Genomic DNA, 24183 nt, shown 5'->3' with positions numbered 1-24183 from the left:
CACTCATTTACATTTCCAGCTGATTTTTCAGTGGCGCAGTGGCTAGCAATGCTGCCTCACAGCGGCAGGGTCCCGGGTTCGATTCCGGTCTTGGGTGATTGTCTATGTGGAGTTTGCATGGCCCTAGGTAGGGTGGTCTGTCAGAGGGTCGGTGCAGGCCTGATGGGCCAAATGGCCTCCTTCTGCACTGCAGGGATTCTATTCTATAAAGAAAGTTGCTGACAGGCTCCTTCCATCTGCTGCTTCATGTGCAGCCACTAGGTGGTGGCGATGAGCAGCAAAAGGTGATTTTTCTCTTCCCCGACACTGAACCCACCCCTGGCCCGCCCCTTACCGAAGCAAAAAAGGTCGAGATGGGGAAGTTGAGAACTGGGAAAGTGCACCTCCTGCTTGCAATTCTGTTACCTGTGAATATGAAAAGTGCATTATTCATCGGAGCAATGAGGGTGTGGCATCTCGTGGTGAAACGTACCTGCAGTCGGGGGTTGTTTGGACTTTGGCCTGAGCTTGTTGTCCACTGGCTTCGCTGGAATGGCAGCTGAACATTCCCTGTGTTGTTAGGATCAAACACCGGGTCTCCGGAAGGAATATGAATGTTTAGGAATTCAGGTGGACAACCGGACCCAGTTACTTCCAAAATTTCGTCAATGACGTGAAACCCTGAAAGGTTCAAACAAGATGGAGAACATTCATTGTCGGAGTTCAGGAATTTTTAAAAGAAAATCTTAACTAACTTGAGGGATCAATATTGAGTTCATCCACTGTCTCCCTCTGGAGCCAGTTCGTAGAGCCATAGAATCCCTACAGTGCAAAAGGTGGCCATTCTGTCCATCGAGTCTGCACCGACCCTTCGAAAGAGCACTTTACCTGTGTCCACTCCCCCATCCACCCGGCCCTATCACCGTGTCCCCACAACATAATCACGAGGGGGTAATTTTAATTAAAATAATTGTCGCTTATTGTCACAAGTAGGCTTCAATGAAGTTACTGTGAAAAGTCTCAGTCGGCATATTTCAGCGCCTGTTCATGGAGGCCGGTACGGGAATTGAACCCGCGCTGCTGGCCTTGATCTGCATTACAAGCCAGCTGTTTAGACCGCTGTGCTAAACCAGCCGCTAATTTTAGTACAGCCAATCCACCTCCCCCGCACATCTTTGGACTGTGGGAGGAAACCGGAGCACCCGGAGCAAGCCCACGCAGACACAAGGAGAACGTGCAGACTCCACACAGACAGTCACCCAAGGTGGGAATCATAACCGGGTTCCTGGCGCTGTGAGGCAGCGGTGCTAACCACTGTGCTACCCTAGGTCATTTCAGAGTGCTGTGGATCTGGGAGTCACATATGGGTGACACCATGTAACAACAGCAGACCAAGTTCTTTCCCTCAAGGACATTTAGTGAACCAAAGGGGTTCATGGTCATTTTAGAGTTTTGTTTAATTCCAGCTTTTGCCCTATTATGGGCGCTATTCTCCGCACTCACGACGGTGCGGAGAATAGCGGGGTTCGTAAATTTTTACGGCCACACTAGTCTGACGCCCTCCCGCTATTCTCCCCCCCCCCCCCACGCCCGACTCCCGACACGAATCGCTGCCGCCGTTTTTTTACGGCCAGCAACGATTCTCAGCTGGCCGATGGGCCGAAGTTCAAGCCCTTTACGGCCGTTTTTACGAACGGCAAACACACCTGGTCTGGCCGTAAGTAAAATTGGCCGTAAAGTCCCGATTTTGAAAACCATGGCACCGATTGGCACGGCAGTACCACGGCCGTGCCAAGGGTGCCACGGGCCCGCGATCGGTGGGCACCGATCGCGGGCAGCGGGTCCGATTCCCGCGCACTCTTTGTCCTTTCGCCGCCCCGCTGTATCACTTCGCGGGGCGGCTGAGGGGCATCCCGGCCCGCACATGCGCGGGTTTCGCGCATATGCGCGATGACGTCATCCGCGCATGCGCGGGTTGGAGTCTTCCAATCCGCGCATGCGCGGCTGACGTAATGTGACGGGTCAGCCGGCGCAAACTCTGGCAAGCGGGCTTAACGAAATTCGTTAAGCCCGCGATGCCGGAGTTCACGGCCGCGGCATACTAGCCCCGACCGGGGACCAGAATCGGTTCCCGGTCGGGGAGGGGGAGGCTGGCGTCAAACCCGCCCGGTTTTGACGCCAGCCTTACGATTTCTCCCTGTCTGGGAGAATCGCGCCCTAAGTACTTTGGGCACAATTCTCCCATCGGGAGACTAAGCCCCGATGCCGGAGTGAAAACCAGAGTGTTACACTCCGGCGTCGGAGGCCGCTCCCAGCCCCCTATGCTCCCACCCCCGGGGGGGCTAGGAGCGGCACCGAGTCATTTACGCGCGCTGGGCGCAAAAGCGGCACCGCGTATATGACGTCACCCCCGCATGCGCAAGTTGGCCAGCGCAACCCGCGCATGCGCGGTTGCCGTCCTCCCCGCGGCCGTCCGCAAGAAGATGTCAGATGGATTTTGCAGGGCAGTGGAGGCTTCAGAGAGGCAGGGCGGCGGATCGGTGGGCACTGATCGCGGACCAGACCCCTTTTGAGGCCCCCCCCGATGAAAGAACCCTCCTTCCCTCCCACAGGCCCCCCATCCCCCCAGCGTTCCCACGCTGTTCCCGCCGGCAGCGACCAGGTGTGGACGGTGCCAGCGGGAACCTGTCATGTTGGGCAGACCGCTCGGCCCATCCGATACAAACGGCGAGCGGCGATTCTCCCAGCGGCCAGCCGTGAATCGGGCCGCGCTGGTTTGGGGGGTGTGGGAGAATCACATACGGGTGCCGGGGCGGCGTGGCGGGACTCGCTCGGCGCCCCGGCGATTCGCCCGCCCGGCGTAGTGGGGGGGGGGGGGGGGGGGGGTGGAGGGGGAGAATTCCACCCTTTATTTTTATTTTATTTTATTTCCATGTCTGTTTGAGCTGCTCACAGGAAAATACTTCTCACTGTATCTCGGTACACGTGACAATAAACAAATCCAATCCAATTTTGTTGGATCCAAATCTCATCTTCTGGCATGGTGGGATGCGAGCTCACATAACCAGAGCATTACTTCAGGTTTCTGGAACTAGCCTAGAGACAATGCCACTAAGCCACTGCCTCTCCATGAAAATATGTCAATGAAAAATACATAATATGCTGGAGTGATGTTTCCCTTTGTGGGACAGAGTAGAACCAGGGGACATAGTTTTTAAAATAAAGTGTCACTTGCCAATACTCGATGGCAACTGACACCCACATGAACATGTACTCCTGACCATGCTTGCACAGAAAACTAATTTGGTGATTTGCAGGAGGCAGAACTGCTGAATGCCTGTCGTATTTTCTATTTTTGTTTCCAATTTGGTTCATTGAACGAAAACGTTTATGACAAGAATAAAACTCCTGACGCGTTCATCATCCGGCATGACTATTTATCTTCCTTAGGACATGGATCTGTCAATTGGTTATTTATTTTGGTGCATTTTGATTTTGCGTGAAGGTACGCCCGCCCTTTTAATCTTAAAACCTGCTACTTCAATGACATAACAAAGTGAATCATGCTTAACCTGTTTTCTGGCGCCATACTGGATTTCATTAATACTCATTTGTAGCAATCTCTTAGATTTGCCAGTTGTCTTTATGAATCATTGAATTTACAGTGCAAAAGGAGGCCATTCGGCCAGTCGAGTCTGCACTCGCCCTTGGAAAGAGCACCCTACTTAAGCTCCATCCTATCCCCATTATCTCCGTAATCCCCGTAACCCCAACTACCCTTTTTTGTTTGGACACTAAGGGCAATTTAGCACGGCCAATCCACGTAACCTGCACATTTTTGGACTGTGGGAGGAAACCGGAGCACCCGGAGGAAACCCATGTATGATGTGTTAGGCGGGTTGGTTTGACGTTGACTGCAACTGGATGAAGGGAAGTTAGAAACAAATGTCTAACACCTGAGATAATCCAACACGGTTTTATTTAAACTATGAAGTACTGTGGCTTGACAGTCTACGAATCCTACTGACGACCTCTTACTGGTTCGACCAGACCTATTAGCTACCACATGGCAATAATGCCCACTAACTTGTGCACTCTGACTGTCTCAGTGTCTGGGTCCCAAAAAGAGCGGGAGTCATAATGCCCTGTGGGCTTAATAGTGGTGGTGTCTTCTCTGGTGATTGGTTGTTCTGTGTTGTGTGTTCGTCATCCTATGTGTCAATCACTGCCTGTCTGCATCTCATTATATACATGAGTGGATATTATGACAATATAAACGCGGGGAGAATGTGCAGACTCTGCACAGCGATCCAAGCCGGGAATCGAACCTGGGACCCTGGAGCTTGTAAGCAACTGGGCTAACCACTGTGCTACCGTGCCGCCCTTTAGTTCCCAGCATTCTCCTCATGAGAAAGCAGTGTCAGGAGACATAGTAGAAAAGGATTAATTGAAAACCTCTGCTGTGTGAAGAACAGTAGAAGCAACAGATCAGAGATTTCATACTTTGCTACATATACATTTTATGCTCTTATCTTAGCTGCTATCTACTCTATTGCTCCTAATGGGATCACGGAGTAGAACAGTACGACTTTGACACCAAAGGTCGGAGATGAGGAGAAATTATTTCTATCAAGAGGTTTGAAGGCCTTGCCTCTGCAGATCGCTCTTAGTGGGAGAATTGGGATCGATGAATATTTTTACAACAGAGATAGAAAGGTTCTCGAGTAACGAGGGAGTCAAAGGGGGCACGGTGGTGTAGTGGTTAGCACTGATGCCTCATGGCGCCGAGGACCCGGGTTCGATGTCCGCTCCCGGGTCACTGTCCGTGTGGAGTTTGCACGTTCTCCCCGTGTCTGCGTGGGTCTCACCCCCACAACCCAAAGCTGTGCAGGGTAGGTGGATTGGCCACGCTAAATTTCCCCTTAATTGGAATAATTAAGTAAAAAACAATTAAAAGAAAAACAAGGGAATCAGAGGTTATTGGGGACAGGAAGGAGAGTGCAGTTGAGGCCACAATCAAATCAGCCGTAGAACCATAAAACTCGTACAATGCAGAAGGAGGCCATTCTGCCCATCGAGTCTGCATCGACCCTCTGAAAGAGCACCCATCTCGGCCCACTCCCCCGGTTTATCCCCGTAACCAAACCTGCATATCTCTGGACACTGAGGGCAATTTAGAATGGCCAATCCACCTAACCTGCACATCTTTGGACTGTGGGAGGAAACCGGAGCACACGGAGGAAAGCCACGCAGACACGGGTAGAAAGTGCAAACACAGACAGTCACCCCAGACTGGAATTGAAGCTGGTTCCCTGGTGCCGTGAGGCATCAGTGCCAATCATCGTGCCACCATGCCGCCCTGACCTTATTGAATGCCAGAGCAGGCTCGAGGGGCTGAATGGCCTACTCCTGCTCCTAATTTGTTTGTCCATACGTTAGTGCTTTGAATATATATATTTGTTATATGTAGTATACATGATAACCCTCTCGAGGACCACAGGGGATTGCTGATTGATCTCCCCGTGGGCTTCATAGAACATGAGTTCCCGTGGGTGAAGGCCCGCCCAGTTGACGCCCGTTAGCGGAATCTTTGAATGAAATGAAAATCGCTTATTGTCATGAGTAGGCTTCAATGAAGTTACTGCGAAAAGCCCCTAGTCGCCACATTCCGGCGCTGGTCCGGGAAGGCTGGTACGGGAATCGAACCGTGCTGCTGGCCTGCCTTGGTCTGCTTTAAAAGCCAGCTCTTTAGCCCTGTGAGCTAAATGTAGCTCCCAGAGCCGAGCCAGCAGTTCCCGATAGTCCTGGGCTGGGACGTTTGTTTTGTTTGTCGCAGTAGCTGCTTTATTTTCGGCTTAAAATAACCAGTTTGGCCTTTCAATCCGCGCCTCCTGAAATTATTATATTGGCGACGAGGATTATGCACGGGACTCTGAGCAACCTGGTCGAATCATCCAGGACCTTTGTGACAATTAACACCCATAAGGGTTCATAGGAAGATACATGACTGCCCTTCAGAGTATTGTCCGCAGGTGCTATTTTTCAACACGTGATGGAGAACATTCTCCAAGGGCTCCTGAAGGTGGCAGTATACTTAGAGGATGTACTAATCACGAGAGCCACGGAAAAAGAACACCTAGCAAGCCTGGAGGTGGTTTTTGAGATGATTTTCTGGCACAGATGTCCGACCCTGGAAGACAATCAGGGCATATCTCTCCCAGCATCTGCTTGAATTAAATTTATTTGAAGCTCACCGACACTGTGATTGATTGATTGTGGCTTTTTTTAAACCATGACACCAAGAGAACTCAGTCCAACCAAAAGGGAGTCTGAATCTAAATAGTGATTGGAGGGCCAGTTCCATTATTTGATGGTAGCAACTGTGCTGTGCTAGGAGAGAAGGCCTCAATTGTGATGAATTTGAATTCCTCTTCCCGGGTGTCCCACGCCCCCTGCTCAACTTGCCACCTCTGCACCAATAGCTGGTTAAGGTTCAGTACTGAGGGAGTGCCGCACTGTGCCACCTTACAGATGAGGCATTAAAACCCAGGCTCTGTCTTTCACCAAAGATGGTTGATCAAAGAGCAAGGTGCTCCCCTGGCCAACATTGATCTCCCAACCCAACGCCATCACTAAAACAGGTTAAGCTGCAGATTCGGCACATCGTGGTGCGTGGGATCTTGCTATGCTGCCGCCTTGCCCTGTATTATGACTGCAAGTAAGACGTAGGAGCGGAAGTAGGCCATTCGGGCCATCAATTCTGCTCTGCCATTCAATGAGATCATGACGGATCTGATGTGATAATCCTCAACTCCACTTTCCCACCTTATCCTCAGAACCTTTGATTCCCTCACTGCCTATCTCAGCCTTGAACATACTTAACGACCCAGCCTTGACAGCCTTCTGCGGTAAAGAATTCCACAGACTTGGGCAGCATGGTGGCACAGTGGTTAGCATTGCTGCCTACGGCGCTGAAGACCTGGGTTCGAATCCCGGCCCCGGGCACTGTCCGTATGGAGTTTGCACATTCTCCCCGTGTCTGCGTGGGTTTCATCCCCACAACCCAAAGATGTGCAGGGTAGGTGGATTGGCCACGCTAAATTGCCCCTTAATTGGAAAAAAATAATTGGGTACTCTAAATTTATAATGGGCGACCACCTACTCTGAGATTATGCCCTCTATTCCTAGAGTCTCCCACAAGAGGAAGCATCCTCTCATCATATACCTTGTCAAGACCCATGAGAATCGTGTGATGAATATAGGAATTTCAGATATATTGTATTATATGTATTTGCTGCAGTAAGAATTAAAAGCCTGGGCTAGTATGTGCCTGCTGCAGTAATGCTTATAAAAATCCTGGTTTGCAAGACAGCCAGGCTTTGTGGCTATAGGAGGAGAAATTAAAATGTCATAAAAGTAAGGACCAGTAGAATTTTGTTTATGGAAAGAAGGTTCCCAGGGGTGTAGATAATTAGAGATATTGTGTTTAGTGTTAGTCAGATGATCTAGTTAATGGGAGGAACCAGAGGCTGAAGTAGCCAAATGTTAAGTTTGGGTTCAGGTAAAGATTTGACTGTGAACAGGTCAGCAGCTAATCTAAAAGCAATTTAGTTAAAAAGGCTTTGACTGTGAACAGAATAGCAGTTTCTGAAAGGCTGGCAGGTTAAACAGTAGTTTGACACAGGCAAGAATCTTCAAGCTGGTTCCTGAAGGGTCTCTCTATCAACGCAGTTTATCCAAGTCTCGCATTAAAGCAAGCATTCCTGGATTGGCTAACTGTATTTAAAAGTGGATTTTAACCTGATACAGGTCTTGTTTGAGTAGGGATAAAAGATAGCAGTTAGGAGTTAATGTTTCATTTAACTGGTAACTGTAATCTATTTTTTCTGTGATGAAAAAGTTAGTAATACTGTACTGTGTTAGTAATAAGTTAGTGTGTATATACCATATCCCTGTTTGTGTGTGGAATTACTCCTGGATCCAGATAAGGATGACAGATTTCCTTCCCTAAGGTGTGTTGTTCCTCGTGTCTTAATAAAGCTCGTAGTCTCAAAGTTGGTGAAGATGCTTTATTGTGAATTTGTTCTTTCTTCAGAGCTTAAGTTACGGCTACCTCAAATGCTGCCTGCTTGTGTCTGTGTCCTGCTTTCAGTTCTGCCTTCCGTGAAGTGTGTCCTCACTTCCTGTCCCTGTGTATATATATAGCTCTCCCGTGCTCCCTCTAGTGCTTGCTCAGTTGTATTGCATCTACTCAGATCTACAATCACCACATAAGGGGCATTGATTAACCAGATGGATTTATATGACAATCAACAAAGAGTTTCATGGGCATCATTAGACTTTCATTGCAGATTTTTATTGAATTGAAATTTCACCGTCTGCCGTGGTGGGATTCCAACTCAGATCCCCAGAATATTACCCTTGGTCTCTGGATTACTAGTCCAGAGAAAATACCCCAGCGCCACTGCCCCCCCCCTCCCTCCCCCCCCTTTTTTCCCCTCCACACTCCCCCCTCCCTCCCCCCCCCCACTCCCCCCCCCCTCCCTCCCCCCTCCCTCCCCCCCATCCCCCCCCACTCCCCCCCATCCCCCCCCCCCCCACTCCCCCCCATCCCCCCCCCCCAATCCCTTGACCTAGGAAGATGCAGGAATTCTGCGGAAGTCCCAAAGATTCAATCCAGCTTACCAAAGTAAACAAACAGCACCGTCCTGTTTCTGTCACACGGTATTCCCGATATTCCCCGCATTGCCACATTGCTGATTCTCCGGGGGTTGGGTAGCTCTGGTTCCTGTATAGCTTCGAGCACTCCATCAGCATAATTCGCAGGAAGCAGACGTACAAAGGGGGCACCTAGACGGAATGCAGCAAGACAAAATATTTTTGACAAAAGCCATCAAAACACCTCACATAAAACTTTAGCCGGCATGGCACCAGAACTGAGAGGCTACAACTAAAAGGAAGAACTGGACAGGTTAAAACAGAAGATCAATAGGCAATTTTTAGAGGTCTTTAAAGTTATGAAAGAGCTTGATCAGGTAGAATTAGAGATGTATTCCCTTTGGGCAGCACAGTGATTAGCACTGCTGCCTCACAGCACCAGGGATCCGGGCTCGATTCCGGCCTCCCGTGACTGTCTGTGTGAAATTTTCACATTCTCCCCGTGTCTGCCTGGGCTTCCTCCGGGTCCTCCGGTTTCCTCTCTCAGTCCAAAGACGTGCAGGTTAAGTGGATTGGCCATGATCAATGCGCGGGGTTTACGGGATGGGGTGGGGATGCGATCCTGGGTAGAGTGCTGTTTCAGAGGGTCAGTGCAGACTCAAGGGGCCAAATGGTCTCCATCTGCACTATAGGGTTTCGATAGAAGACCCAAACTTGGAGCCATAAATGTAGAATCATCACTAATAAAGCTAAAGGGGAACTTAAGAGAAATGTCCTAACCAGGAAATGTGGAAGTCTTTAACACTTGGGGTAGTTCAGGTAAACAGCATAAGTGGGGGCCACATAAGTACAAGTGGGAGCAAGGAATAGAGGGACATGCTGGTAGGGTGAGATGGTCGGTTAGGAGGAGGCCTGTGTGGTGCATTGACCAGGTGGGCCCAATGGCCTGTTTCCGTACTGTAAAATTTGACGTAAAACTTTTTACTATAGAGTGGTAAGCTCATTTGGCTCGATGGCTGGTTCGTGATGCAGATGGCGAAAACAGCGCGGTTTTGATTCCCGCACCGGCTGAGATAATTCATGAATTATCAACCTTCTGAACCATGCCCCTCACCCGAGATGTGGTGACCCTCATGTTAAATCACCAGCAGTTATCTCTCTCTCAAAGGAAAGAGCAGCCTACAGTCCTCTGGGACCGTGGTAACATTTACTGCTTCACCTCACCTATATTTTCACAGATTTATTATTTTGTTTTTCCAATTAAGGGGCAATTTAGCATGGCCAGTCCAGCTATCTTGCGCATCTTTTGGTTGTGGGGGTGAGACCCACGCAGACATGGGGAGAATGTGTAAACACCAAACGAATGGTGACCCCGGGCCGGGATCGAACCAGAGTCCTCGCCCAGGTGAGGCAGCAGTGCTAACAACTGCGCCACTTCACAGAATTTTTTTTAAGGCCGACGCAAGTTAGAAAATATATAGAACATAGAACATAGAACAGTACAGCACAGAACAGGCCCTTCGGCCCTCAATGTTGTGCCGAGCCATGATCACCCTACTCAAACCCACGTATCCACCCTATACCCGTAACCCAACAACCCCTCCCCCCCTTAACCTTACTTTTATTAGGACACTACGGGCAATTTAGCATGGCCAATCCACCTAACCCGCACATCTTTGGACTGTGGGAGGAAACCGGAGCACCCGGAGGAAACCCACGCACACAGGGGGAGGACGTGCAGACTCCACACAGACAGTGACCCAGCCGGGAATCGAACCTGGGACCCTGGAGCTGTGAAGCATTTATGCTAACCACCATGCTACCCTGCTGCCCCTTGTACTATATCTTGTACTATAATCTTCTCGGTAAGTACACAGTCCATGTTAACCAACAGGCCAACTGCGGTCACACCCACCCACTCCCAGAAACCAGGTGGTAGATGACACCCAATATTACATGGATTGGATTGGATTTGTTTATTGTCACGTGTACCAAGGTACAGGGAAAAGTATTTTTTTGTGAGCAGCTCAACAGATCATTTAGTACATGAAAAGAAAAGAAAATACAAAGAAAATACATAATAGGGCAACACAAGGTACACAATGTAAATACATAGACACCGGCATCAGGTGAAGCATACAGGAGTGTAGTATTAATCAGGTCAGTCCATAAGAGGGTCGTTTAGGAATCTGGTAACAGCAGGACGAAGCTGTTTTTGAATCTGTTCGCAGATGTTCTCAGACTTTTGTATCTCCTGCCCGATGGAAGAAGTTGGAAGAGTGAAGAGGCCAGGTGGTTTTCTCTTCAATTCCTCCCAGATGTTCATCCCACGGTGAGTCAACTGGTCTCACTGGAACCTGACTTCCAATCGGCTATTTCCAAACTCCCCTCTCCTTGGAATCTTCTCCCTAAGAATGCTTCCTCTCAGATGCCTCCAACAAAGATCCGCTTCCAGGATTTCTATCTCTCCTAGCATTATTCCTCTGCCTTGGATTTCCGTGTGTATTCAAGCTTCCACACAATCTCTCAGGTACCCGGCCATGTCAGCAGAACACCACTGCCTCACAGGCTGTATGAAGTTATCACCTATCGAAGTGTTACTTCAGATGTTTGGTTTCCCACTTTAAATCTGGTTACTGCCGCTGTCTCTTTACCACAGAGCACCCTCTCTGCTTGTTACTTTATCTTCACCCAGCAGGACCTTCTTCAACTGCTTGTGGATTGTTCCCTTCACTTAACTGTCTTCCTGAGGCATTTATCTTGTCCCAATTCCCTGGTTGTCTGGACATTGTCTCGTACTTCTGGGAAGTCTGCATTTCCCCGCAGCTCCTTTAGCCTGTCCAGCTTCTTCTGGCTCCAGCTTAAAACTCAACTCAAAAGTTCTTTCTAACCCATGGTGGACCCTGGTTGCTAAGCACCAGCCTCGTGTTTCTTTAGGCCTGTTTACTTTCACGCCGTAAACCCTTTCATCGCAATGCAGCCGCGGTTTGAAATGAAACCAAAACCCACAGACCTGCAGGTACCTTTGTTTAACATGGGGGTACCTGAAGTTTTCGCCCTTTCTTAGACAGAAACACAAAATTAAACTCACTTAAAGCTACACCCCAAAAACAGAGATTACTTAAAACTACCTCTGTTTCTTGACAAGTGTTAAAAAAAAGAGCACTTCTGCAGTCAAAGGTGTTTGAGCCACTGGTTTGTCAAAGTAATATGCCTGCACGGTAACCCCTTGTTCTGACGTGAATAAACTGTTACTTCAGGCTGTTTATGACATCAGAATTTCACTGCTGTGTGGAACATGTTTGTCAAAATCCATCTGGTTTAAATCTTGCGGAAAAATTTCACTTGTGGCGGCTTTTGCTTGGAGTTTCCCGCCGGCTCTGACGGTGAGTTCCCTCGCCAGCTGTCCAACCACACTTTTTGGGCCCTGGGTGATTTCTCACCAGTTTAGCCCACACTTAGAATTATTGTCACCACTGGGGAGCTGAACTCAGAGGTCGGGCCGCCATTTCGAAAGGGTGTCCCGATCCTGAAGTGAGCTCAGGGGCAATGTCACCCCCCTTTAACCCCCCCCCCACCAAATGTGAGGACAACTATGGGGTCCCTGGGGGGGGGGGGCTCCTCTCTTCAGGCCTCCCCCACACCCACTTACAGGCCCCTTTCCAGGACCCCCACCCATTACCCCTTTCCAAATTCCCAGAGGCCCCCTCCTTACCTGCTTTGCACCCCTCCACCCTCATACCCTCCTTTCATGAGTATGACCCATGGCAGTGCCACCCGGGCTCCCATGCACTGCTACCCAGGCACCCTGGCAGTGCTCCTACCAGCTTGGCTGTGCCACCTAGGCTCCTTGGCAGTGCCAAGGTGTCTACGTTCTCAGGGGGAGGGTCAGGGGGCCACCATGCACATATTTGGCCAACCAGGGGCCTCTGATGGCTTGTAGACCCCCTGGGTTCTGTTCTGCCTGTTCCTCGTTTGCATGGGCCAGTACTGAACAGCACCTGGCAGGTGACTCCCTGGGGAGGCAATTAGGGGGCACCGGTAGATCGCGGGTAAGTGGTCTTAGTATGTTTAAGGCCTACTTCTGCAAGCGTGGCTTGGTTTTGCCCATTGTAGGCGGCTTCCTGATCCTGCAAGGCGGAGTGACTGTCTGAACCAAGACACTCCTTTGTGTATGTTAGCCCAGTCGGCTGTTCCACACTGGGCTGTGGCTGTTTGGTCAGTCAGCATGGAGGAATATTTGCAACAATTAAAAGAAGAGTAACAGCACTTTGCTCGTGTATTCTCTGCCCAAAGGCAGGTCCTTGGCACATTGGCAGCTCGAACTGTTTTCTTGTCAGTTTTTGGCGTTGGTGGTTTGCCAATGCCTTCCACCATCAGGGACACGGTGAGGAGGCAGGCCCTCGATCTACCTCAGAATTTGTGTTACAATTGGATGTACCTCAAACTTCACTTCAATCACAGGAATCCTTTATCACAGTCGCGCCTGAGGATGACAGTAATTTAGACAAACCTGGAACAAAGAACAAAGAGTGCCGAACATTTTCTCCCTGACTAACATGGGGACCAAAAAAATTAATCTCTTACCCACTGTGCCCCTGCTGTGATGTGCGAGATTGTTGTACCATCCATCGTAACGCTGAATCTCCCAGTTCAACACAGCACCTAAACCAAAACGAGACAGCCCGATTAAAGTTGAAATGATCGTATTCATTAATACGTTGCTCTATTTCCGTTGTTAATAGAATTAAAATTGAACCAGTGAATGACGATTGCTAATAGACTGGTTTGGGGCTGGTTTAGCTCATGGCTAAATAGCTGGCTTTGAAGGCAGGCCAGCAGCGCGGGTTCAATTCCCGTACCAGCCTTCCCAAACAGGCGCTGGAATGTGGTGACTAGGGGCTTTTCACAGTAACTTAATTGAAGCCTGCTCGTGACAATAAGTGATATACATACATAGACATTTTTAAAAATTTGTACATTGGATATGGACATCACTGGCGGCATCACAATTAATAGTCCAGCCTTGATTGCCCTTGGTGGTCAGTAACCTTCTTAAACTGCTGCTGTGAGTGGGGTGAAAGTATAGCCTGCAGTGCTGGGAGCCAGGGCTTTCCAGAATTTTACCCTGCCTTGATGAAGGAGCGCCGATGCAGTTCCGAATCAGGGTGATGATGTGTGGCTGAGAAGGGATCTTGCAGGTGGTGGTGTTCCCATGTACCTGTCCTGTGAGAGTACCTTTAAGAAATAGGTGTTTAAGAAACATACCTTTATGAAATGGGTGTTTATCAGTGATGCCGAGAGTGGGTGGAGCTGGCCTGTCTGTGAGCTTTGTACTTTTGTTTTAGGCTGTTTGCTACAGGGTGTGTTTTAGTTTTGTTTTCAGTGTTGGAGCTGAAGCCAGACAGAACAGGTGCACTGTTGGTCTCTCTGCCATGAAAAGACTATCTCTTGATCATTCGGTGCATTCAGAATTATAAATGTTCTCAGTAGTGAATGTAAACCTAATGTGCTTCTTGTTAAAAGGTGTTTCTTTTGTCTTCTGGATTTTGTTTGGGAAGTTAATAAGGATTACTTAGTGTTGTTGTCTTTGGGGGTTGTATTTGAATTAATGGTTGCTAAGATGTTCACTGTATGTTTTCAAAAGGTTAACTTGAGTTCATAGAATAAACATTGTTTTACTTTAAAAAATGCTTTTCCATATCTGCCCTACCACACCTGTAAAGTGGACCGTGTACTCCCCATATCACAATCTATTAGAAGTTGTGGGTCAGGTGAACTCCATGATACACTTTGGGGTACTCGAAACTCTGGCCCATTACATGCCTGTTCCCCTTGTCCTTCTAGGTGGCAAAGATAGCAGGTTTTGGGGCGGGGGATTGTCAAAGGAGCCTTGGCGAGTTGCAGTTGATCTTGTACATGGTACACACTGCTGCTACTCTCTGCCCACTGTGAAGGGAGCGAAAACAGCTTCTTTCCCATTGTTACCAGGTTGCTAAATGACCCTCTTATGGACTGACCTGATCGCTTCACCCATCTTCTCTACACAGCAGTACTACCCTGCTGTATGCTTCATCCGATGCCTGTGTCTATGTTGTGTATTGATGTTTGCCCTATGTTTTATTTCCATGTATGGAACTATCTGTCTGGACTGTACGCAGAACAATACTTTTCACTGTGCCTCTGCACATGTGACAATAATCAAATCCAAATCGACAGTTGGCCATAGCATTTGACTTGGCTATCTTTTACTGCAAACAGCATAATTTTTAAACATTTTAAAAGTTTCTGTTGAATTTTATCCCTGTGCGGAAAGGTTACTGCACCACAGGGGTGATAACACTGACCGATAGGTATCTTTTATGAAAACAAACACAAAATTAACCACATTAGCAACAGAGAAATAGTTTTATAGTTAAGTTACAAGAGTTCTTAAGTAAAAACAACTTTAACTTACTTCCTAAACCTGCTACTATATTCCAAGTAAGCAAACCAATTAAATTCAAATATCACACAAAGATAGTTACAAACAGGTTGTTTACTTGCTTTTCTCTGCACAGGATCTTTGGAGAGAGAACCTTTCCGGACCAAAGCTGGTACATCTCTGTTCAGAGAGGCCTGGCTCCTCACCTAATACATCACCTGTACTCATAGCATAAGGCATTGTTTACCAGGACCAAACACAATACCCTTCATAAATCAACGACACCCCAGTTGTCCTTTAAACATAAAAGGTGCAAAGGAGATTTACCAGGACGTTGCCTGGAATGGAGAGTAGGTCTTACGAGGAAAGGTTGAGGGGCTGGTTTAGCACACTGGGCTAAATCGCTGGCTTTGAAAGCAGGCCAGCAGCATGGTTCAATTCCCGTGCCAGTCTCCCTGAACAGGTGGCGGAATGTGGCGACTAGGGGCTTTTCACAGTAACTTCATTGAAGCCTACTTGTGACAATAAGTGATTTTTCATTTCATTTTCTCATTAGAACGGAGAAGGATGAGGGGCGACTTGATAGAGATTCATAAGATGGTCAGGGGAATAGATAGAGTAGACAGTCAGAGACTTTTTCTCTAGGTGGAACAAACCATTACAAGGGGACATAAATTTAAGGTGAATGGTGGAAGATATAGGGGGGATGTCAGAGGTAGGTTCTTTACCCAGAGGGTAGTGGGGGCATGGAATACACTGCCTGTGGAAGTAGTTGAGTCGGAAACATTAGGGGCCTTCAAGCAGCTATTGGATAGGTATATGGATTACGGTAGAATGATGGGGTGTAGATTAATTTGTTCTTAATCTAGGACAAAAATTTGGCACAACATTGTGGGCCGAAGGGCCTGTTCTGTGCTTTATTTTTCTATGTTTTTCTATTAGCTAGCTATCTGTAAACATGTAAATGGTTCTCAAATCTATTAGCAGAACACGTCACCAACAAAATCACCTCACCTTTACCATAGAATCATAGAATTTACAGTGCAGAAGGAGGTCATTCGGCCCATCTAGTCTGCACCCTATCCCCATAACCCAGTAACCCCACCTAACATTTTTGGACATACTAAGGGCAATTTATCATGGCCAATCCACCTAACCTGCAAGTCTTTGGACTGTGGGAGGAAACTGGAGCACCCTGAGAAAACCCACGCAGACACGGCGAGAACGTGCAGACTCCTCACAGACAGTGACTCAGCGGGGAATCGAACCTGGGACCCTGGAGCTGTGAAGCAACTGTGCTAACCACTAAGCTACCGTGCTGCCCCCATGGCACCTAAATCACTGCTTTAGCAGGCATACTGTCTGTGTGCATCTTAACCGAGGTTTTAATAACATTACTGCATAAAATATGTAAAATCTGATTTCTTACATTCATCACACACCCCCATGAACCTCCTCTTCTTGTTATGTCCCTTGCCACCTCCTTCGCACTGTGCATCAGTGCTCTGTTCCAATTCTTCTACTCCTGCACACTCTTGTCTCTAGAACAGTTCAAAGGGCCTCTCACAGAAACGTTAAGTTGGCTTCCAACTGCTAATGAACCTGCCGCACCTTTCCTATTATTTTTAATGAAACATTTTTAATGTGTTGTTTGACAGTAGTAACTCGAGATGGTAAAGTAATATTCGCCTCTGCCTCTGAATTTGAAATAATCCTCTGCCGCCACTGTCAGGTGTAACAGAATACAAAAGCATGTTTGAGTAATTCAATCATGACCTGCCATGCAACATTCTAAGTTATTTTTTTTTGCTGCTATTAATTAAAATGCTTCTTGTCACGTCGCCCGTCCTGAGTTGGGTATTTATGATAAATTCTTTAACTACACACCTTGAAGTTGCAAAATGAAAAGCTGCTTTGCATTTCTGAGAAACGCCCCAGCAATGTTGCTGCCACTGTATTGTTGCGATGCAGGAAGGGGATGTGATTTTGAAAGCATCTTGAACAGACTAGAAAACCGAGAGTGACTCAGGATGCAGAATACGCAGTGTCCACGGTTACAGCGCTGCTCGCTCAACGCTGCACCCTCCTACCCTGAGCCACGGCTACTGCATGTTAACAAAACCCCCCAACCCTCCCCAAGCCCGTAAATAAAAGCTGCCTGGCAACAGGGAAAGCTAAAACCTGACCAAAGACCAACAATGATTTTTTTCCACTGCGAGTAATTGTGTTGGGAAAGAGCTATTTTCCAGCACTACAGCCTAAACTTGACACAAAATTGAACACAAAACGTAACGCAATAAAACACAAGTTAAGGTGCAATTAAGGCAATAAATAAGCTCACAGCAAACCTCCTTTGATGTAGTCAGTATGTAATTCATTGGCCAGATATAATGGTCCTGTAATTCACATTCATTACACTCCATGTCTGGTAAATACATTAATAATCTTTATTATCACAAGTAGGCTTACATTAACACTGCAATGAAGTTAGTGAAAAGCCCCTAGTCGCCACACTCCGGTGCCTGTTCGGGTTCACAGAGGGAGAATTTAAAACATCCAATTCATCTAACAAGCACGACTTTCAGGACTTGTGCGAGGAAACCGAAGCACCCGGAGGAATCCCACGCAGACACAGGGAAAACGTGCAAACTCCGCACAGACAGTGACCCAAACCGGAAATCGAACCTGGGACCCTGGAGCGGTGAAGCAACAGTGCTAACCACTGTGCCGCCCCTATACTGAAATTAACACAAAGAAGGGTGGGATTTCAAACAAGATAGGAAGATCTCACTGAAATGTCGTAAAAGATATAGAAAGACCACTCGGCTCATTGAGTCTGCACTGGCTCTTCAGAAGAGCATCCGACCCATGTCCACGCCCCCATCCACCAGGAGGAGACCTACGCAAACACGGCGAGAATGTGTAAGCTCCACACAGAAAGTCACCCAAATCCAGAATTGAACCCGGCTCCCTGGCACTGTGAAGCAACAGTGCTAAGCACTGTGCCACCCCCAGCAGGAAATCCCCAACTTGTGAACTTTCTTAGCAGAAGACGGGCTAACGAAGAGATCTCTGTCAGGTCAAATTTCACCAGATGTGTTCCATGCACACATCTCACATCCTCATCTGCGGGCAATTGTGCACAAACATGTCAATAAACAAATTAGAAAAAAAGTTTTTTTTTTTCATTCTTCTGTCACGGAACGTGGGCATTCCTGGGCATTTGTCGCTGATTCCATCATTGCCCTTGAACTGATTGGCTCATTAGGGCCATTACAGAGGGGCAGTTAAGAGTTAACCCCATTGTTGTGACTCTAGAGTCACATGTGGGCCAGACGAGGGAAGGACGGCACATTTCCTTCCCTCAGGGACATCAGTGAATCAGGTGCATTTCTATGGCGATCGATGATAGTTGCCATGGGTCACGATGGCCAAGACTAACTTTCAATTCCAGATTTAGCAATTGAATTTAAAATCCACCAGCTGCCGTGAGGGATTTGAACCCATGTCCCCAGGGCTTTACCCTGGGCCTCAGGATTACCAGTCCAGTGCCATTACCACAACGCAGTCATCGCCCCCACCATCGCTGCAGAAACGTGTGTCAGTGAAATTCAAGCCCCTTCCTATTTGTCTGACCGAATTTCTATTATCTTTCGTTTCTTGACATTTTAATCTCAAGCAGTCATTTTAAATTTAGGGAGGTAAAATTTTGGATGAAAATTCCGTAGAGCGCTTTGGATCACTGCAATTTCCTGTCGCCAAAACTTTGAGAGCTGCTTGAAAATCCGTCAGCATTTCGGGGTCACGATTCTGTGCGTCAGCAAGCTGCGTTTCTGTTAAATTAGATGCGCAACTTTCTGTTGCCCCCAACACAGGGTTAACTTTCCAGCAGATGTACAAATCTGCATTTGGAATTGCAAAATAATTATGACCTGTTGACAGTGCTATTCGGATTGGGTTTGGATAGGTTCCGAGCCATTCAGGACAGGATTCTGCAAGTTCACAAAAATCGCCCCTCAAGTACATAATTGCTCACGTGTTGAGCAAAGAACAAAGAGAAGTACAGCACAGGAGCAGCTCCTTCAGCCCGACAAGCCTGTGCCGATCTTGATGCCCTAACTAAAACCTTCTCCCTTACTCGGTCTGTATCCCTCTATTTCCTCCCTATTCATGTACCCATCCAGATGCCTCTTCTTAAATGTTGCTAATGTGTCTGCTTCCACCACATCCTCTGATAGCGAGTTTTAGGCATCCACCTCTCTGTGTGAAAAACGTACCCTGCACATCTCCCTTAAACCTTCCCCCTCTCACCTTGAACCTGTGCCCCCCTTGTAATTGACACTTCCACCCTTGAAAAAGCCTCTGATTATCCATACTGTCTCATAATTTTGTAGACCTCTATCAGGTCTCCCCTCAGCCTCTGCCTTTCCAGTGAAAACAATCCTAGTTTATTCAACTTCTCCTCACAGCCAACACCCTCGAGACCAGGCAACATCCTGGTGAACCTTCTTTGCACGCTCTCCAAAGCTTCCACATCCTTCTGATAATGTGGTGACCAGAACTGCACGCAATACTCCAAATGTGGCCTCACCAAGGTCTTATCCAGCTGCAACATGATTTCCCAACTCTTGTACTTAATGCCCCAGCTGATGAAGGTAAGCATGCCATATGCCTTATTTAATCAGGCGCAAATACCTTATTCTTTGGGCCTCCTTTATTTGAAAGGATGGCAGCAATAAATGCCACCATTTGTATTGCTCACGTTCCATCTCCCAAAATGCATTGGGAGTAGCAACTTACTGGTAAATGGAGAGCAACACAGGAACAGAGTCCAGGAAATGGCCCGTGGTATTAAATTATTCGTTACTTTCTCCATCTTCCAAGTTCAAAGGTTTAGGCCTGTGGAGTTTGGTGTCACCGCCCGCATCTGTCAAAGAAACGGATCTGGAAAAGAAAGTGTTAACGTTGTAACCTGTATGGAACTCGCTGTTACTCTTTTAAATGCAATGACATGAAATCTGACGCCGGTGCAATTCAATTTGTGCAGTCACGGGGGGTGGGGGGTGGATGGGTGGGGGGGTACCACAATTTTGGGACAGAGCAGCACTCTGAGAAGGTGTAAAAAAAAAGGAATGATAAGGATGACACCAGAGTTGCCAACCAATGACTATCAGCAAATATTGAACAGGCTGGGGTTCTTTACCCTGTGTAAAACCAAGCTGAACTAGGTAAGAAGTTCTTTGAAAAGATGAAAGCGTTTGATACTTGCTTCACTCGTGGGGTGTTTGGCGGAGTGGGTGGGGTGGGGGGTGAAATCCAAAACCAGGGAACATATATAGGAGATAGGCACCAATAAATCCGACTTGAGAATTCAGGAGGAACTACTTTCCCCGAAGAGTGGTTAGAAATAATATTGATGTATTAGGATATGAGGAGGAGGCACAGACCACCTGGGCCACATGGCCTATTACTGCGCTGTGGTCGTTGGACTAAATTATGCGAAGAGATCACAAAAGTCCATCGCCTACCGCTGTTTGCCACTTGCTGTTGACCAATACCTCGGCAAGATTGTGACGATCTAAGGTTAAAGAAGGCATACCCTTTTCAAAGAACACAGGCTTCAGTGTTTTTAGATGTTGTATATCTTGGAAATCAGATAGTATGGGTGTACCATTCAAGATCGGTGACATAACATGACAAGAGAAGTAGCAGAACAGGCTGTCAGCTCATCAGATTAATGTTTTACATTAACCTTCTCCCAGCCCAATTCATGTAACCTTCCATAATCTTCCATTTCTTTCTGTTCTACACGCACTCATCTAACATCCCCCTGAAGACATATTTGGCATTTATTTCAGCCCCCATACATTCTAACCATTCTGGGGAAAGAAATTTCTCCTCATTTCTGTCAAACAGCTGAATATCCAATCTACCAAATTAGGCAGCAGGAGACCTTCTGGTGGTTCACAACTGTTTTATGGTGATAATTGAGGACAAACACTGCTTTGCACTCTACCCTTCTGGATCCGCTCCCTGTCCAAAATGTGACGCGCCTACTGGGGGGAAAAGCCAGCTCCTACATCAGTGGGGCATCACCTGCTCTCATTTTCCTCTCTGAAGCTAGTCCTGGTTCACTCTGACAGGGACCACCATTTATTTTATCTATAAATTTAAAGTATCCAATTCATTTTTTTCCAATTAAGGGGCAATTCTGCGTGGCCAATCCACCTACTCTGCACATCTGTGGGTTGTGGGGGTGAGACCCACGCAGACATGGGGAGAATGTGCAAGCTCCACACGGACAGTGACCCAGGGCCGGGATCGAACCTGGGACCTCAGCACCGTGAGGCAGCAGTGCTAACCATTGTGTCGCCCGGCGACCACCATTTCTAACATTGTCAATTTCCCTCGTGGATTTGTTGGTGACCATCTGCTTTTAATGGTCTCTTGTTTGTGGACCCCCTCCGCTTGTTCCACTCAATCAAACCCATTTAGGATTTTAAACTCTGCGATTAGGTTACCCTGAGCCGCTTTCTTTCCAGAGAAAAGGGCCCTGCCCATTCAGTGTTTCCCAGCAGTTTTTATCACTCACTTGCGGTGTCACCCTCAGAAAGGAAGTAGTCTCATCTCAAAGCAACAGAGTAATATTCAGGTTTAAAGGTCAACATAAATAAGGAATTTACACCATTTTGTTTTAATAAGTTGACCATCATATTTTGCCTTTATACCCTTGCAGTTATTCAAACCAGTGTCTTCCCTGTGGGAAGTTGGATCCAGAGCCCATCATGAGGTCCATTCACTCATGGTTCAAACCCATCTACAACCAATAGTTTTCATTCCTCAGAATCCCTATCATACATTTTCTCCGTGTATTACTCCTGTCAATAGATGATGAGGTTTTCCTGGCTGTTGAATCATGTCAGAGCTACTTACTGCCGTCGTTCCCCAAAATGGTCGCTCTCGAAAACAGGTTCAGGACTCATCTAGCATCCAGCCTTGTTTCGTTGCTGCTTACGGTTGCACATTACCAGCCATGTCCCACCAATGTTTAACATGTCTATCGACAATTCAATCAAATGTAAATATCACCGCAGTCAGCTCTCCCCTTTTGAGAGCTGACCTCAGCCAAGGTGCAAAATTGAGAAGGCAGGGCCTTCATGAATAACCTCAGCCTGTACAGCAATTGAACCTATGCTGTTGGCATTGCTCCTGCATCACAAACTGAGCGTTTGCAAATAAACTAACCCTTTAAGTTCATCCTATCGCGGGTTTGCTGTGGGGTTATTAGTAGAGAAGTGGATCACAGCAAAACCAAGGGGTTTGGAAATATGATAAAAGCGGAAGAAAATCAAAACATCTTTCCTGTTTATCTATTGGTGGTGAGGAAATTAGTGCTGTTTAAAATAACTCCCGCCCCCGCATCGTAACAGTTGTAATATAATCACATGTGGTACACAATCCGCACAAAGCAAAGGCTTACAAATGGCAACAAGCAAATCTATTTTGTTGGTTGAAGGATTAGCAGGGGCTTAGCCAAAAGGTGGCACATCTGGCAATGCAACATTCCCTCAGTCCTGCACTCAAATATCTCAAGTATGTGCTCAAGTCCTGGCTGTGGCTTAGAAGTAAGATTGCTATCACTGCACCGGGGCTGTCGCTATGTTGTGGGTTTTCAACTCACAGTCTGAGTATTAAAACTGGAGATCAGCTGTCCACTATGGAAACTGCCTGTTTGTCATTGAGCTCAAACTAAATGAAAATCGAGTGATTATCATATCAAGCGGCTGGTTTAGAATGCCAGTTCGGCGCCCGGGTAGTGAGTTTATGTTTGCCAGACCGGTCCCCACCATAAAGTCCCACCGCCCATTAACTCCCACTGAAATGAGAAAACAAGAAAAGACAACACAAGAGACGGCCATTCGGCCCATTGTTTCCACGCCATTCAATCAGGGTCTGACTGCATAATCCCGTCTTCCAGTCAGAGAGACAGAAGGGAAGGGAAAATCAGGGAAAACGAAGAGCAGCAAAGTGTAGCCGAAAACAAATGCTGAAATAGCGGAAGCATGTGACTGGGGATAATGGAAATCAGCAACAGAACACCAGCTCATGAGATGTTACAGATGAGGGGAGAGAGATAGATAGAAAATAAAATAAATAAGACAAAAAAATTCACTGAATCATCCTGAACATTGTTCCACATTCTATATCTTATACAGCATTAACAGTGTCAGTTTATGAAAATTTTGATTTCCATTCGGACCAACTCTACATAACTGCTACTTTTGTTATGTATAAAAATGTTTTTAGATTATTTAAAATTGATTTCATGGATGTAACTTTTACATTGCATGTGAATTTCAGACTTTGCTCTTCATTTACAACGTAAAAGGTAAAAAAATTAAATACTGGAATCAAAAATGCTAAATGAGATAAGAACATACCTTTGTGAAAACTTGCTTGCTATCTGTTATACATACAGTCTCACAATCAACAGACAGCTAGATCACCCCTGCTGATTTGCTACACAGCGCTTGCTTTAAAGCCGATGAAGAACAATTTGGTCTGGGCTGATTTATATTCCTTCCAAAGAGGCTCAGGAGGAACGACTTGGGATTACACAAAATCTGTGACGACCTCATTGTGGCACATACTGCAAAGGAACACTCCTTTAAATGTGTCACTCGAGTCACTGTTGAAATAATTCCTGTATGGCACACCCCTTTTTAATTGACATAACAAAAGTATGCAACAAATATTTCATTCCAGTTTTCTTTTGAGAATCTTTTCCTCTATCCACCCTGCACCAAAAATGATTGTCTCAAAGCCAAAAGTTTCCAGCCGAATAAAAATATTTTAAATCCTGTTTCCCCTTTGTTTTTGTGCAATGGTAGATTTTCTGCTTATCTGAATCAATACCGCAGCCCACTTCATACCAACATTCTGGGCTGGATTTCAAATAGGGCAGAGTATTCTCCTGGTTCTCGAATATTATCCCCACAGTCCAGGACACCAAAAACAAATACTCGGATTATTTGATCTGGCATCTCATTGCTACTGATGGGGTCACACTGCAGTTTGTCCGTTTGAATAATGACTGAATTTCACATTGTGATACATTGTGT

At 46.9% G+C, this 24183-nt stretch overlaps 2 pseudogenes; one reads left to right on the top strand and one right to left on the bottom strand.

Annotated features, from left to right (window-relative positions):
* LOC119956811 overlaps positions 1–23858 on the bottom strand; it is a 115900-nt pseudogene extending 92042 nt beyond the window's left edge.
* Positions 11747–11937, top strand: LOC119956965 (annotated as a pseudogene).
* Positions 23859–24183: the final 325 nt, after the last annotated feature.

Source organism: Scyliorhinus canicula, chromosome 24 (assembly GCF_902713615.1).
Source record: "Scyliorhinus canicula chromosome 24, sScyCan1.1, whole genome shotgun sequence".
NCBI classification, from domain to species: Eukaryota; Metazoa; Chordata; class Chondrichthyes; order Carcharhiniformes; family Scyliorhinidae; genus Scyliorhinus; species Scyliorhinus canicula.
Note: the sequence above shows the minus strand (reverse complement) of the source record. Positions and strands in the feature narration are given on the sequence as shown.